The following is a 17,781-nucleotide window of genomic DNA, read 5'->3' as shown; positions in this document are numbered from 1 at the left end:
CTAATAAGTCTCTCATCAGGGATAAGTATATTTCCTGAATCCAACTTCAAAACATACCCCAGGTCATTCTAGTAAACAGGTTTCATCGTTTATTGACCTCGACCGTGAAGAGTCTTTTTTTTTTCTTCAGAGCCTCACGGGCGCATTTCCGGCTTTTGATACGTTTTTCCTCCTTACAAAGGTCCTTTTGACCCAACGGGACCCTCCAGAACCTTCTAGCGACCCTGATTGAAGTCGCAACCGGGGGGATGGGAACCACTGTTTTACTTCAACTATACAGATAATGTTCTTATGCAACAGGTGGCAACTTACAAACTTTGTCTCGAAATTGGCGATTTCCAATTCGAAAAGGGAATATAGCTCAACTACTAGAGCATTTGACTACACATAGAGAAATGTCCCGTTAGATGTATTCATGCAGTAGCTGTAATAACTATTGTAAGGAATAATTTACCTAAAGGTTAAGGGGATGGTGTCGTTTGTATTGTGAGAAATAAATTCCTTGATATCATGAATTGTTGTGTGGATGCGTTGATGACATTAGTACAACAAGAAGAAGAGTCACGAACAGGATTAAGTTGTGAATCTGTCTGTCTGTCTGTCTGTCTCTCTCTCTCTTACCTACGACTTCAGCCGAATGGGTCGCAAAACAGACCAAAGCATATTTCCCTATACCGTCTTCAAAATGTATCCTAAAACAGTCTGGTTCAGTTGTTTCCAACCTTTATTGGCCGCGATCCTACTAAAAATCTATTTTGCGAGCCTCGCTATCCAGGAGATCCTCTGTAACCCTCTAGAACGTGCTCGTGACCCTGATTTGATCGCGACCGGTGGATGGGCACCACTGTTCATGTTGGACTATACAGATAAGGTTCGTATGTAAAAGGTGGAGACCTACCAATTCGGTAACATTACTGCAATTTCCCGACATGCGAAGCGAATATAGCTCAACTCGTACAGCTTTTCAAATTACATGGAGAAGTGCCCCTTTATATTTATGTATATAGTAGTGTTTAATGCATCTCACAACGACAGTGTCTATATGGTGCCAACTAAAAAGTAAACTGGAAAAAAATGTGAAGTGAAGACTTGCATAAAAGCCGAAAAATTACAAACCCTTCCATATAATTCTAAACTTAAAGGGCAAAACATGGAGTATAACGGATAAAAATGTTCCAACGGTGTTAATGGTATAGAAATAAAAGATCAGGATGACAGATGGCATAGAAATGTTTTTATGAAAACGATCACACGTAACTAATAATATGGACAAAATATTACTTTATAGTATGAGTTTCCTCTGACCCTTGCCACCCCATTTTTGAGATTTCGACATTTATGTAGGGGTGTAGGGTCTGAGTTCATTACCCATCGAAAAGTTGGAATCCGCAGACATAGGGTAGTCAGTGGTAGAGCATTCGACTGCAGATCCCTGGTTCGAACCCGGGTGTCCCCTTCATATACATTTGTATTATTGACCACACAAATTTTCTGTCCCAATTATAGCAAGGTCTATGTTAATATCCATCTTGACACATCAATAGACATTTGCTTATATTTTGAAAATTATTTTTCCACTGAGTATATCCGATAAAACATCATTGGTTATTCCTCCAAGTAATCAGCATAGTGGTGTCTTTATGTCATCCTTGGTCTCCATCGCTATCACTCTGTTCCTTTTTGACTGTCTGTCTGTTTGTCGGTCTCTCATGAACAACTTTCAAACAAATGCGTGGCAAATCACTGATACCATATTGTCTTATAATATTCAGGTCATGTTGATATATTCCTGCAACAGGTGGCGACTTACTAACTTTGTCTCATGATTGCAAATTTCCGATTTGCAAGGGGAACAGCATTTGACCTCACAGAGAGATTTGTCCCTTTAGATAAATGCATGCAGTAGCAGTAATAACTATTTAAAGGAAAATTCTACGCAAATGTTAAAAAGCGCGACGTGATCTAGTATTGTGCTAAATAAATTCCTTCACTCTTTAATTGTGGCGTGGATGTGTTACTTTCATTGGCTATTACAATAATAAGCGGAGTCACGATCAAAATTCAGCTGAACCAACATTGCTAAACAAATGCAAGTGGTCATTCAGGCTTGACGATATCTCTGGTCATCAGCGGCAAAACATACCAGAGGTACCGGTCATTCTCGTTTGTAAGTATGCATGGAAAGATAAGACAGATGGTGATTTAATACTTCCTTATTATAATTTGAGCTGACTTATTTACGAAGGGGATATAGCTCAGTGGTAGAGCATTCGACTGCAGATCGAGAGGTCCCCGGTTCGAACCCGGGTGTCCCCTTTATCATTATTTTTAACAAGGAACACATAAACATTTCTATCTCAGTTATGTCAAGTTCCATGGTAATGTCTATTGTTTGACATCAATTTACTTTTGCTGTTGGGGCGGAATGTTTAACGGACTGATTATATTCGGTAAAACCTATGGATATCCCAGCATATAATACGCATTTTCGTTCTGTCTCTCTCTCTCTCTTTCTCTCTATCTCATGTACAACTTTCCAACTTACGAGTCTCGACTCAAGGCTAATGATATTTTCCGATACCAACAGCAAAATATACTCCCGATAACTTTAGTTCAGTCGTTCCAATTATGGCCGAGACCCTAATAAGAAAACTTTTTCCTGATCCCCAAGACCCATTTCCACCTTTCGATGAATTTTATCCGCCTAAAAAAAAATCCTGGACACCTTCCACCACCCTCCGCTATGTGCTCGACACCCTGATTTCTTTTCGCGACCTGGGGGGATTGAAAATCACTGTTCTTGGTTCACCATACAGATAAGGTTCATATACAACAGGGCAAATAAACAATTTTCTTTCAAAATTGGAGATTTCCAATATGCGAAGGGAATATAGCTCAACTGGTACAACATTTGACTTCACATCGAGAAGTGTGCCTTTACATGTACGCGTGTGATAATGTTTAAATGTACATCACAACAATAGTGTATATATGGTGCCAAGTAAAGTCAAGTTCAAAATGTTTAAAATGAAGACTTACACAAAATCTATAGGAATATAAAGCCTTCAAAATTATTATAAAAATACAGTATAAGAAGATGGAGTATAACGAATAAAGATGTACAAACTTTGTCAAATGTAGAGAAATAAAAGATAAAGATAACATGCAACAGTTATTTGGAAAAGATATTACATGACGGCGTCGGACTCCTCTGTACGTCATAGGTAATCGTATTTAGGGCCATTATACGTTTTCTTTCATGTGTCACCTTGTGCAAAACAATACCAGGAAGATAACATGAATTGGTGATTATACAGAAAATATGATTACGTGTTGCACACAAACGGCAATCGTAATATGTGTATCGTGTGTGTCTGTCAAATATGTAAGCCATGATCTCGACGTACGACGAAATGTATTCATCAAATCAGCTCACGTGAAAAATGGGTGTGATAGTGTACGAGCATTTTGCACCTGAAAGTGATATTTACTTTAAATAACGCACACAAGATCCGTGAGATTTAATAAGTATTTTAAGGAATATTCTACTGAAATGTTAAAATATAAGGAGAGGAGCACTTGTATTGTAACAAATAAATAATTTCACTTTTTAATTGTTGTTCGGAAGTGTTGATTACTATCGTTAGTACAATAAGAACTGGAGTCGCTATCACAATTCAGCTTAACAAATATTGCTAAACAAATGTGATGTGTCATTCAGACCTAACCATAGTTTTGGTTACAAGCGCCAAGGCATACCAGAGGTCCGAGTCACTCTCATTCACTTACACAGATAAAGATGATATGCGATAAATAACGATTTCCCACGTACTTATTATAATTTGAGATCCCCTGCCATTTACGAAGGGGATATAGCTCAGTGGTAGAGCATTCGACTGCAGATCGAGAGGTCCTCGGTTCGAACCCGGGTGTCCCCTTCATGAAACTTTTAAACGTTGGCCATAAAAAATTATGTCTAATTCGATGTCAATATCCACAATGACACATCAATTTAAATTGGTTGCAAGAAATTATTTTTCCGCTTAGTATATCCGGTAGAAGCTCTTTTTATTCCCCCAAACATTACGCATTGCGGTCTCATTCTATCCCTCTTTGTCTTTCTGTCTCTCTGCCTGTCTGTCTTTCTGTTTATCTGTCTCTCTCATTTACAATTTTCAAACTAATAAGTCTCTCATCAGGGATAAGTATATTTCCTGAATCCAACTTCAAAACATACCCCAGGTCATTCTAGTAAACAGGTTTCATCGTTTATTGACCTCGACCGTGAAGAGTCTTTTTTTTTTCTTCAGAGCCTCACGGGCGCATTTCCGGCTTTTGATACGTTTTTCCTCCTTACAAAGGTCCTTTTGACCCAACGGGACCCTCCAGAACCTTCTAGCGACCCTGATTGAAGTCGCAACCGGGGGGATGGGAACCACTGTTTTACTTCAACTATACAGATAATGTTCTTATGCAACAGGTGGCAACTTACAAACTTTGTCTCGAAATTGGCGATTTCCAATTCGAAAAGGGAATATAGCTCAACTACTAGAGCATTTGACTACACATAGAGAAATGTCCCGTTAGATGTATTCATGCAGTAGCTGTAATAACTATTGTAAGGAATAATTTACCTAAAGGTTAAGGGGATGGTGTCGTTTGTATTGTGAGAAATAAATTCCTTGATATCATGAATTGTTGTGTGGATGCGTTGATGACATTAGTACAACAAGAAGAAGAGTCACGAACAGGATTAAGTTGTGAATCTGTCTGTCTGTCTGTCTGTCTCTCTCTCTCTCTCTCTTACCTACGACTTCAGCCGAATGGGTCGCAAAACAGACCAAAGCATATTTCCCTATACCGTCTTCAAAATGTATCCTAAAACAGTCTGGTTCAGTTGTTTCCAACCTTTATTGGCCGCGATCCTACTAAAAATCTATTTTGCGAGCCTCGCTATCCAGGAGATCCTCTGTAACCCTCTAGAACGTGCTCGTGACCCTGATTTGATCGCGATCGGTGGATGGGCACCACTGTTCATGTTGGACTATACAGATAAGGTTCGTATGTAAGAGGTGGAGACCTACCAATTCGGTAACATTACTGCAATTTCCCGACATGCGAAGCGAATATAGCTCAACTCGTACAGCTTTTCAAATTACATGGAGAAGTGCCCCTTTATATTTATGTATATAGTAGTGTTTAATGCATCTCACAACGACAGTGTCTATATGGTGCCAACTAAAAAGTAAACTGGAAAAAAATGTGAAGTGAAGACTTGCATAAAAGCCGAAAAATTACAAACCCTTCCATATAATTCTAAACTTAAAGGGCAAAACATGGAGTATAACGGATAAAAATGTTCCAACGGTGTTAATGGTATAGAAATAAAAGATCAGGATGACAGATGGCATAGAAATGTTTTTATGAAAACGATCACACGTAACTAATAATATGGACAAAATATTACTTTATAGTATGAGTTTCCTCTGACCCTTGCCACCCCATTTTTGAGATTTCGACATTTATGTAGGGGTGTAGGGTCTGAGTTCATTACCCATCGAAAAGTTGGAATCCGCAGACATAGGGTAGTCAGTGGTAGAGCATTCGACTGCAGATCCCTGGTTCGAACCCGGGTGTCCCCTTCATATACATTTGTATTATTGACCACACAAATTTTCTGTCCCAATTATAGCAAGGTCTATGTTAATATCCATCTTGACACATCAATAGACATTTGCTTATATTTTGAAAATTATTTTTCCACTGAGTATATCCGATAAAACATCATTGGTTATTCCTCCAAGTAATCAGCATAGTGGTGTCTTTATGTCATCCTTGGTCTCCATCGCTATCACTCTGTTCCTTTTTGACTGTCTGTCTGTTTGTCGGTCTCTCATGAACAACTTTCAAACAAATGCGTGGCAAATCACTGATACCATATTGTCTTATAATATTCAGGTCATGTTGATATATTCCTGCAACAGGTGGCGACTTACTAACTTTGTCTCATGATTGCAAATTTCCGATTTGCAAGGGGAACAGCATTTGACCTCACAGAGAGATTTGTCCCTTTAGATAAATGCATGCAGTAGCAGTAATAACTATTTAAAGGAAAATTCTACGCAAATGTTAAAAAGCGCGACGTGATCTAGTATTGTGCTAAATAAATTCCTTCACTCTTTAATTGTGGCGTGGATGTGTTACTTTCATTGGCTATTACAATAATAAGCGGAGTCACGATCAAAATTCAGCTGAACCAACATTGCTAAACAAATGCAAGTGGTCATTCAGGCTTGACGATATCTCTGGTCATCAGCGGCAAAACATACCAGAGGTACCGGTCATTCTCGTTTGTAAGTATGCATGGAAAGATAAGACAGATGGTGATTTAATACTTCCTTATTATAATTTGAGCTGACTTATTTACGAAGGGGATATAGCTCAGTGGTAGAGCATTCGACTGCAGATCGAGAGGTCCCCGGTTCGAACCCGGGTGTCCCCTTTATCATTATTTTTAACAAGGAACACATAAACATTTCTATCTCAGTTATGTCAAGTTCCATGGTAATGTCTATTGTTTGACATCAATTTACTTTTGCTGTTGGGGCGGAATGTTTAACGGACTGATTATATTCGGTAAAACCTATGGATATCCCAGCATATAATACGCATTTTCGTTCTGTCTCTCTCTCTCTTTCTCTCTATCTCATGTACAACTTTCCAACTTACGAGTCTCGACTCAAGGCTAATGATATTTTCCGATACCAACAGCAAAATATACTCCCGATAACTTTAGTTCAGTCGTTCCAATTATGGCCGAGACCCTAATAAGAAAACTTTTTCCTGATCCCCAAGACCCATTTCCACCTTTCGATGAATTTTATCCGCCTAAAAAAAAATCCTGGACACCTTCCACCACCCTCCGCTATGTGCTCGACACCCTGATTTCTTTTCGCGACCTGGGGGGATTGAAAATCACTGTTCTTGGTTCACCATACAGATAAGGTTCATATACAACAGGGCAAATAAACAATTTTCTTTCAAAATTGGAGATTTCCAATATGCGAAGGGAATATAGCTCAACTGGTACAACATTTGACTTCACATCGAGAAGTGTGCCTTTACATGTATGCGTGTGATAATGTTTAAATGTACATCACAACAATAGTGTATATATGGTGCCAAGTAAAGTCAAGTTCAAAATGTTTAAAATGAAGACTTACACAAAATCTATAGGAATATAAAGCCTTCAAAATTATTATAAAAATACAGTATAAGAAGATGGAGTATAACGAATAAAGATGTACAAACTTTGTCAAATGTAGAGAAATAAAAGATAAAGATAACATGCAACAGTTATTTGGAAAAGATATTACATGACGGCGTCGGACTCCTCTGTACGTCATAGGTAATCGTATTTAGGGCCATTATACGTTTTCTTTCATGTGTCACCTTGTGCAAAACAATACCAGGAAGATAACATGAATTGGTGATTATACAGAAAATATGATTACGTGTTGCACACAAACGGCAATCGTAATATGTGTATCGTGTGTGTCTGTCAAATATGTAAGCCATGATCTCGACGTACGACGAAATGTATTCATCAAATCAGCTCACGTGAAAAATGGGTGTGATAGTGTACGAGCATTTTGCACCTGAAAGTGATATTTACTTTAAATAACGCACACAAGATCCGTGAGATTTAATAAGTATTTTAAGGAATATTCTACTGAAATGTTAAAATATAAGGAGAGGAGCACTTGTATTGTAACAAATAAATAATTTCACTTTTTAATTGTTGTTCGGAAGTGTTGATTACTATCGTTAGTACAATAAGAACTGGAGTCGCTATCACAATTCAGCTTAACAAATGTTGCTAAACAAATGTGATGTGTCATTCAGACCTAACCATAGTTTTGGTTACAAGCGCCAAGGCATACCAGAGGTCCGAGTCACTCTCATTCACTTACACAGATAAAGATGATATGCGATAAATAACGATTTCCCACGTACTTATTATAATTTGAGATCCCCTGCCATTTACGAAGGGGATATAGCTCAGTGGTAGAGCATTCGACTGCAGATCGAGAGGTCCTCGGTTCGAACCCGGGTGTCCCCTTCATGAAACTTTTAAACGTTGGCCATAAAAAATTATGTCTAATTCGATGTCAATATCCACAATGACACATCAATTTAAATTGGTTGCAAGAAATTATTCTTCCGCTTAGTATATCCGGTAGAAGCTCTTTTTATTCCCCCAAACATTACGCATTGCGGTCTCATTCTATCCCTCTTTGTCTTTCTGTCTCTCTGCCTGTCTGTCTTTCTGTTTATCTGTCTCTCTCATTTACAATTTTCAAACTAATAAGTCTCTCATCAGGGATAAGTATATTTCCTGAATCCAACTTCAAAACATACCCCAGGTCATTCTAGTAAACAGGTTTCATCGTTTATTGACCTCCACCGTGAAGAGTCTTTTTTTTTTCTTCAGAGCCTCACGGGCGCATTTCCGGCTTTTGATACGTTTTTCCTCCTTACAAAGGTCCTTTTGACCCAACGGGACCCTCCAGAACCTTCTAGCGACCCTGATTGAAGTCGCAACCGGGGGGATGGGAACCACTGTTTTACTTCAACTATACAGATAATGTTCTTATGCAACAGGTGGCAACTTACAAACTTTGTCTCGAAATTGGCGATTTCCAATTCGAAAAGGGAATATAGCTCAACTACTAGAGCATTTGACTACACATAGAGAAATGTCCCGTTAGATGTATTCATGCAGTAGCTGTAATAACTATTGTAAGGAATAATTTACCTAAAGGTTAAGGGGATGGTGTCGTTTGTATTGTGAGAAATAAATTCCTTGATATCATGAATTGTTGTGTGGATGCGTTGATGACATTAGTACAACAAGAAGAAGAGTCACGAACAGGATTAAGTTGTGAATCTGTTTGTCTGTCTGTCTGTCTCTCTCTCTCTTACCTACGACTTCAGCCGAATGGGTCGCAAAACAGACCAAAGCATATTTCCCTATACCGTCTTCAAAATGTATCCTAAAACAGTCTGGTTCAGTTGTTTCCAACCTTTATTGGCCGCGATCCTACTAAAAATCTATTTTGCGAGCCTCGCTATCCAGGAGATCCTCTGTAACCCTCTAGAACGTGCTCGTGACCCTGATTTGATCGCGACCGGTGGATGGGCACCACTGTTCATGTTGGACTATACAGATAAGGTTCGTATGTAAGAGGTGGAGACCTACCAATTCGGTAACATTACTGCAATTTCCCGACATGCGAAGCGAATATAGCTCAACTCGTACAGCTTTTCAAATTACATGGAGAAGTGCCCCTTTATATTTATGTATATAGTAGTGTTTAATGCATCTCACAACGACAGTGTCTATATGGTGCCAACTAAAAAGTAAACTGGAAAAAAATGTGAAGTGAAGACTTGCATAAAAGCCGAAAAATTACAAACCCTTCCATATAATTCTAAACTTAAAGGGCAAAACATGGAGTATAACGGATAAAAATGTTCCAACGGTGTTAATGGTATAGAAATAAAAGATCAGGATGACAGATGGCATAGAAATGTTTTTATGAAAACGATCACACGTAACTAATAATATGGACAAAATATTACTTTATAGTATGAGTTTCCTCTGACCCTTGCCACCCCATTTTTGAGATTTCGACATTTATGTAGGGGTGTAGGGTCTGAGTTCATTACCCATCGAAAAGTTGGAATCCGCAGACATAGGGTAGTCAGTGGTAGAGCATTCGACTGCAGATCCCTGGTTCGAACCCGGGTGTCCCCTTCATATACATTTGTATTATTGACCACACAAATTTTCTGTCCCAATTATAGCAAGGTCTATGTTAATATCCATCTTGACACATCAATAGACATTTGCTTATATTTTGAAAATTATTTTTCCACTGAGTATATCCGATAAAACATCATTGGTTATTCCTCCAAGTAATCAGCATAGTGGTGTCTTTATGTCATCCTTGGTCTCCATCGCTATCACTCTGTTCCTTTTTGACTGTCTGTCTGTTTGTCGGTCTCTCATGAACAACTTTCAAACAAATGCGTGGCAAATCACTGATACCATATTGTCTTATAATATTCAGGTCATGTTGATATATTCCTGCAACAGGTGGCGACTTACTAACTTTGTCTCATGATTGCAAATTTCCGATTTGCAAGGGGAACAGCATTTGACCTCACAGAGAGATTTGTCCCTTTAGATAAATGCATGCAGTAGCAGTAATAACTATTTAAAGGAAAATTCTACGCAAATGTTAAAAAGCGCGACGTGATCTAGTATTGTGCTAAATAAATTCCTTCACTCTTTAATTGTGGCGTGGATGTGTTACTTTCATTGGCTATTACAATAATAAGCGGAGTCACGATCAAAATTCAGCTGAACCAACATTGCTAAACAAATGCAAGTGGTCATTCAGGCTTGACGATATCTCTGGTCATCAGCGGCAAAACATACCAGAGGTACCGGTCATTCTCGTTTGTAAGTATGCATGGAAAGATAAGACAGATGGTGATTTAATACTTCCTTATTATAATTTGAGCTGACTTATTTACGAAGGGGATATAGCTCAGTGGTAGAGCATTCGACTGCAGATCGAGAGGTCCCCGGTTCGAACCCGGGTGTCCCCTTTATCATTATTTTTAACAAGGAACACATAAACATTTCTATCTCAGTTATGTCAAGTTCCATGGTAATGTCTATTGTTTGACATCAATTTACTTTTGCTGTTGGGGCGGAATGTTTAACGGACTGATTATATTCGGTAAAACCTATGGATATCCCAGCATATAATACGCATTTTCGTTCTGTCTCTCTCTCTCTTTCTCTCTATCTCATGTACAACTTTCCAACTTACGAGTCTCGACTCAAGGCTAATGATATTTTCCGATACCAACAGCAAAATATACTCCCGATAACTTTAGTTCAGTCGTTCCAATTATGGCCGAGACCCTAATAAGAAAACTTTTTCCTGATCCCCAAGACCCATTTCCACCTTTCGATGAATTTTATCCGCCTAAAAAAAAATCCTGGACACCTTCCACCACCCTCCGCTATGTGCTCGACACCCTGATTTCTTTTCGCGACCTGGGGGGATTGAAAATCACTGTTCTTGGTTCACCATACAGATAAGGTTCATATACAACAGGGCAAATAAACAATTTTCTTTCAAAATTGGAGATTTCCAATATGCGAAGGGAATATAGCTCAACTGGTACAACATTTGACTTCACATCGAGAAGTGTGCCTTTACATGTATGCGTGTGATAATGTTTAAATGTACATCACAACAATAGTGTATATATGGTGCCAAGTAAAGTCAAGTTCAAAATGTTTAAAATGAAGACTTACACAAAATCTACAGGAATATAAAGCCTTCAAAATTATTATAAAAATACAGTATAAGAAGATGGAGTATAACGAATAAAGATGTACAAACTTTGTCAAATGTAGAGAAATAAAAGATAAAGATAACATGCAACAGTTATTTGGAAAAGATATTACATGACGGCGTCGGACTCCTCTGTACGTCATAGGTAATCGTATTTAGGGCCATTATACGTTTTCTTTCATGTGTCACCTTGTGCAAAACAATACCAGGAAGATAACATGAATTGGTGATTATACAGAAAATATGATTACGTGTTGCACACAAACGGCAATCGTAATATGTGTATCGTGTGTGTCTGTCAAATATGTAAGCCATGATCTCGACGTACGACGAAATGTATTCATCAAATCAGCTCACGTGAAAAATGGGTGTGATAGTGTACGAGCATTTTGCACCTGAAAGTGATATTTACTTTAAATAACGCACACAAGATCCGTGAGATTTAATAAGTATTTTAAGGAATATTCTACTGAAATGTTAAAATATAAGGAGAGGAGCACTTGTATTGTAACAAATAAATAATTTCACTTTTTAATTGTTGTTCGGAAGTGTTGATTACTATCGTTAGTACAATAAGAACTGGAGTCGCTATCACAATTCAGCTTAACAAATGTTGCTAAACAAATGTGATGTGTCATTCAGACCTAACCATAGTTTTGGTTACAAGCGCCAAGGCATACCAGAGGTCCGAGTCACTCTCATTCACTTACACAGATAAAGATGATATGCGATAAATAACGATTTCCCACGTACTTATTATAATTTGAGATCCCCTGCCATTTACGAAGGGGATATAGCTCAGTGGTAGAGCATTCGACTGCAGATCGAGAGGTCCTCGGTTCGAACCCGGGTGTCCCCTTCATGAAACTTTTAAACGTTGGCCATAAAAAATTATGTCTAATTCGATGTCAATATCCACAATGACACATCAATTTAAATTGGTTGCAAGAAATTATTCTTCCGCTTAGTATATCCGGTAGAAGCTCTTTTTATTCCCCCAAACATTACGCATTGCGGTCTCATTCTATCCCTCTTTGTCTTTCTGTCTCTCTGCCTGTCTGTCTTTCTGTTTATCTGTCTCTCTCATTTACAATTTTCAAACTAATAAGTCTCTCATCAGGGATAAGTATATTTCCTGAATCCAACTTCAAAACATACCCCAGGTCATTCTAGTAAACAGGTTTCATCGTTTATTGACCTCCACCGTGAAGAGTCTTTTTTTTTTCTTCAGAGCCTCACGGGCGCATTTCCGGCTTTTGATACGTTTTTCCTCCTTACAAAGGTCCTTTTGACCCAACGGGACCCTCCAGAACCTTCTAGCGACCCTGATTGAAGTCGCAACCGGGGGGATGGGAACCACTGTTTTACTTCAACTATACAGATAATGTTCTTATGCAACAGGTGGCAACTTACAAACTTTGTCTCGAAATTGGCGATTTCCAATTCGAAAAGGGAATATAGCTCAACTACTAGAGCATTTGACTACACATAGAGAAATGTCCCGTTAGATGTATTCATGCAGTAGCTGTAATAACTATTGTAAGGAATAATTTACCTAAAGGTTAAGGGGATGGTGTCGTTTGTATTGTGAGAAATAAATTCCTTGATATCATGAATTGTTGTGTGGATGCGTTGATGACATTAGTACAACAAGAAGAAGAGTCACGAACAGGATTAAGTTGTGAATCTGTTTGTCTGTCTGTCTCTCTCTCTCTCTCTTACCTACGACTTCAGCCGAATGGGTCGCAAAACAGACCAAAGCATATTTCCCTATACCGTCTTCAAAATGTATCCTAAAACAGTCTGGTTCAGTTGTTTCCAACCTTTATTGGCCGCGATCCTACTAAAAATCTATTTTGCGAGCCTCGCTATCCAGGAGATCCTCTGTAACCCTCTAGAACGTGCTCGTGACCCTGATTTGATCGCGACCGGTGGATGGGCACCACTGTTCATGTTGGACTATACAGATAAGGTTCGTATGTAAGAGGTGGAGACCTACCAATTCGGTAACATTACTGCAATTTCCCGACATGCGAAGCGAATATAGCTCAACTCGTACAGCTTTTCAAATTACATGGAGAAGTGCCCCTTTATATTTATGTATATAGTAGTGTTTAATGCATCTCACAACGACAGTGTCTATATGGTGCCAACTAAAAAGTAAACTGGAAAAAAATGTAAAGTGAAGACTTGCATAAAAGCCGAAAAATTACAAACCCTTCCATATAATTCTAAACTTAAAGGGCAAAACATGGAGTATAACGGATAAAAATGTTCCAACGGTGTTAATGGTATAGAAATAAAAGATCAGGATGACAGATGGCATAGAAATGTTTTTATGAAAACGATCACACGTAACTAATAATATGGACAAAATATTACTTTATAGTATGAGTTTCCTCTGACCCTTGCCACCCCATTTTTGAGATTTCGACATTTATGTAGGGGTGTAGGGTCTGAGTTCATTACCCATCGAAAAGTTGGAATCCGCAGACATAGGGTAGTCAGTGGTAGAGCATTCGACTGCAGATCCCTGGTTCGAACCCGGGTGTCCCCTTCATATACATTTGTATTATTGACCACACAAATTTTCTGTCCCAATTATAGCAAGGTCTATGTTAATATCCATCTTGACACATCAATAGACATTTGCTTATATTTTGAAAATTATTTTTCCACTGAGTATATCCGATAAAACATCATTGGTTATTCCTCCAAGTAATCAGCATAGTGGTGTCTTTATGTCATCCTTGGTCTCCATCGCTATCACTCTGTTCCTTTTTGACTGTCTGTCTGTTTGTCGGTCTCTCATGAACAACTTTCAAACAAATGCGTGGCAAATCACTGATACCATATTGTCTTATAATATTCAGGTCATGTTGATATATTCCTGCAACAGGTGGCGACTTACTAACTTTGTCTCATGATTGCAAATTTCCGATTTGCAAGGGGAACAGCATTTGACCTCACAGAGAGATTTGTCCCTTTAGATAAATGCATGCAGTAGCAGTAATAACTATTTAAAGGAAAATTCTACGCAAATGTTAAAAAGCGCGACGTGATCTAGTATTGTGCTAAATAAATTCCTTCACTCTTTAATTGTGGCGTGGATGTGTTACTTTCATTGGCTATTACAATAATAAGCGGAGTCACGATCAAAATTCAGCTGAACCAACATTGCTAAACAAATGCAAGTGGTCATTCAGGCTTGACGATATCTCTGGTCATCAGCGGCAAAACATACCAGAGGTACCGGTCATTCTCGTTTGTAAGTATGCATGGAAAGATAAGACAGATGGTGATTTAATACTTCCTTATTATAATTTGAGCTGACTTATTTACGAAGGGGATATAGCTCAGTGGTAGAGCATTCGACTGCAGATCGAGAGGTCCCCGGTTCGAACCCGGGTGTCCCCTTTATCATTATTTTTAACAAGGAACACATAAACATTTCTATCTCAGTTATGTCAAGTTCCATGGTAATGTCTATTGTTTGACATCAATTTACTTTTGCTGTTGGGGCGGAATGTTTAACGGACTGATTATATTCGGTAAAACCTATGGATATCCCAGCATATAATACGCATTTTCGTTCTGTCTCTCTCTCTCTCTTTCTCTCTATCTCATGTACAACTTTCCAACTTACGAGTCTCGACTCAAGGCTAATGATATTTTCCGATACCAACAGCAAAATATACTCCCGATAACTTTAGTTCAGTCGTTCCAATTATGGCCGAGACCCTAATAAGAAAACTTTTTCCTGATCCCCAAGACCCATTTCCACCTTTCGATGAATTTTATCCGCCTAAAAAAAAATCCTGGACACCTTCCACCACCCTCCGCTATGTGCTCGACACCCTGATTTCTTTTCGCGACCTGGGGGGATTGAAAATCACTGTTCTTGGTTCACCATACAGATAAGGTTCATATACAACAGGGCAAATAAACAATTTTCTTTCAAAATTGGAGATTTCCAATATGCGAAGGGAATATAGCTCAACTGGTACAACATTTGACTTCACATCGAGAAGTGTGCCTTTACATGTATGCGTGTGATAATGTTTAAATGTACATCACAACAATAGTGTATATATGGTGCCAAGTAAAGTCAAGTTCAAAATGTTTAAAATGAAGACTTACACAAAATCTATAGGAATATAAAGCCTTCAAAATTATTATAAAAATACAGTATAAGAAGATGGAGTATAACGAATAAAGATGTACAAACTTTGTCAAATGTAGAGAAATAAAAGATAAAGATAACATGCAACAGTTATTTGGAAAAGATATTACATGACGGCGTCGGACTCCTCTGTACGTCATAGGTAATCGTATTTAGGGCCATTATACGTTTTCTTTCATGTGTCACCTTGTGCAAAACAATACCAGGAAGATAACATGAATTGGTGATTATACAGAAAATATGATTACGTGTTGCACACAAACGGCAATCGTAATATGTGTATCGTGTGTGTCTGTCAAATATGTAAGCCATGATCTCGACGTACGACGAAATGTATTCATCAAATCAGCTCACGTGAAAAATGGGTGTGATAGTGTACGAGCATTTTGCACCTGAAAGTGATATTTACTTTAAATAACGCACACAAGATCCGTGAGATTTAATAAGTATTTTAAGGAATATTCTACTGAAATGTTAAAATATAAGGAGAGGAGCACTTGTATTGTAACAAATAAATAATTTCACTTTTTAATTGTTGTTCGGAAGTGTTGATTACTATCGTTAGTACAATAAGAACTGGAGTCGCTATCACAATTCAGCTTAACAAATATTGCTAAACAAATGTGATGTGTCATTCAGACCTAACCATAGTTTTGGTTACAAGCGCCAAGGCATACCAGAGGTCCGAGTCACTCTCATTCACTTACACAGATAAAGATGATATGCGATAAATAACGATTTCCCACGTACTTATTATAATTTGAGATCCCCTGCCATTTACGAAGGGGATATAGCTCAGTGGTAGAGCATTCGACTGCAGATCGAGAGGTCCTCGGTTCGAACCCGGGTGTCCCCTTCATGAAACTTTTAAACGTTGGCCATAAAAAATTATGTCTAATTCGATGTCAATATCCACAATGACACATCAATTTAAATTGGTTGCAAGAAATTATTTTTCCGCTTAGTATATCCGGTAGAAGCTCTTTTTATTCCCCCAAACATTACGCATTGCGGTCTCATTCTATCCCTCTTTGTCTTTCTGTCTCTCTGCCTGTCTGTCTTTCTGTTTATCTGTCTCTCTCATTTACAATTTTCAAACTAATAAGTCTCTCATCAGGGATAAGTATATTTCCTGAATCCAACTTCAAAACATACCCCAGGTCATTCTAGTAAACAGGTTTCATCGTTTATTGACCTCGACCGTGAAGAGTCTTTTTTTTTTCTTCAGAGCCTCACGGGCGCATTTCCGGCTTTTGATACGTTTTTCCTCCTTACAAAGGTCCTTTTGACCCAACGGGACCCTCCAGAACCTTCTAGCGACCCTGATTGAAGTCGCAACCGGGGGGATGGGAACCACTGTTTTACTTCAACTATACAGATAATGTTCTTATGCAACAGGTGGCAACTTACAAACTTTGTCTCGAAATTGGCGATTTCCAATTCGAAAAGGGAATATAGCTCAACTACTAGAGCATTTGACTACACATAGAGAAATGTCCCGTTAGATGTATTCATGCAGTAGCTGTAATAACTATTGTAAGGAATAATTTACCTAAAGGTTAAGGGGATGGTGTCGTTTGTATTGTGAGAAATAAATTCCTTGATATCATGAATTGTTGTGTGGATGCGTTGATGACATTAGTACAACAAGAAGAAGAGTCACGAACAGGATTAAGTTGTGAATCTGTTTGTCTGTCTGTCTCTCTCTCTCTCTCTTACCTACGACTTCAGCCGAATGGGTCGCAAAACAGACCAAAGCATATTTCCCTATACCGTCTTCAAAATGTATCCTAAAACAGTCTGGTTCAGTTGTTTCCAACCTTTATTGGCCGCGATCCTACTAAAAATCTATTTTGCGAGCCTCGCTATCCAGGAGATCCTCTGTAACCCTCTAGAACGTGCTCGTGACCCTGATTTGATCGCGACCGGTGGATGGGCACCACTGTTCATGTTGGACTATACAGATAAGGTTCGTATGTAAGAGGTGGAGACCTACCAATTCGGTAACATTACTGCAATTTCCCGACATGCGAAGCGAATATAGCTCAACTCGTACAGCTTTTCAAATTACATGGAGAAGTGCCCCTTTATATTTATGTATATAGTAGTGTTTAATGCATCTCACAACGACAGTGTCTATATGGTGCCAACTAAAAA

General features: G+C 38.5%; 8 non-coding genes across 8 annotated transcripts; all 8 read left to right on the top strand.

Moving 5' to 3' along the window:
* Positions 1-2,244: 2,244 nt before the first annotated feature.
* On the top strand, positions 2,245-2,316 carry Trnac-gca (transfer RNA cysteine (anticodon GCA)). The gene has a single exon. It is a non-coding gene; the product is annotated as a tRNA-Cys (tRNA).
* Positions 2,317-3,866: 1,550 nt separating this feature from the next.
* Trnac-gca (transfer RNA cysteine (anticodon GCA)) lies at positions 3,867-3,938 on the top strand. Its single transcript has one exon. It is a non-coding gene; the product is annotated as a tRNA-Cys (tRNA).
* Positions 3,939-6,430: 2,492 nt separating this feature from the next.
* Positions 6,431-6,502, top strand: Trnac-gca (transfer RNA cysteine (anticodon GCA)). Its single transcript has one exon. It is a non-coding gene; the product is annotated as a tRNA-Cys (tRNA).
* A 1,548-nt stretch (positions 6,503-8,050) lies between these two features.
* Trnac-gca (transfer RNA cysteine (anticodon GCA)) lies at positions 8,051-8,122 on the top strand. Its single transcript has one exon. It is a non-coding gene; the product is annotated as a tRNA-Cys (tRNA).
* A 2,486-nt stretch (positions 8,123-10,608) lies between these two features.
* Positions 10,609-10,680, top strand: Trnac-gca (transfer RNA cysteine (anticodon GCA)). Its single transcript has one exon. It is a non-coding gene; the product is annotated as a tRNA-Cys (tRNA).
* Positions 10,681-12,228: 1,548 nt separating this feature from the next.
* Positions 12,229-12,300, top strand: Trnac-gca (transfer RNA cysteine (anticodon GCA)). The gene has a single exon. It is a non-coding gene; the product is annotated as a tRNA-Cys (tRNA).
* Positions 12,301-14,786: 2,486 nt separating this feature from the next.
* Trnac-gca (transfer RNA cysteine (anticodon GCA)) lies at positions 14,787-14,858 on the top strand. The gene has a single exon. It is a non-coding gene; the product is annotated as a tRNA-Cys (tRNA).
* Positions 14,859-16,408: 1,550 nt separating this feature from the next.
* On the top strand, positions 16,409-16,480 carry Trnac-gca (transfer RNA cysteine (anticodon GCA)). The gene has a single exon. It is a non-coding gene; the product is annotated as a tRNA-Cys (tRNA).
* The last annotated feature ends 1,301 nt before the right edge of the window (positions 16,481-17,781 follow it).

Source organism: Sinohyriopsis cumingii, unplaced genomic scaffold, assembly GCF_028554795.1.
Source record: "Sinohyriopsis cumingii isolate HCF-2022 unplaced genomic scaffold, ASM2855479v2 utg003582l, whole genome shotgun sequence".
Lineage (NCBI taxonomy): Eukaryota > Metazoa > Mollusca > Bivalvia > Unionida > Unionidae > Sinohyriopsis > Sinohyriopsis cumingii.
The sequence above is the reverse complement of the archived record's forward strand: the minus strand, read 5'-3'. Positions and strand labels throughout refer to the sequence as shown.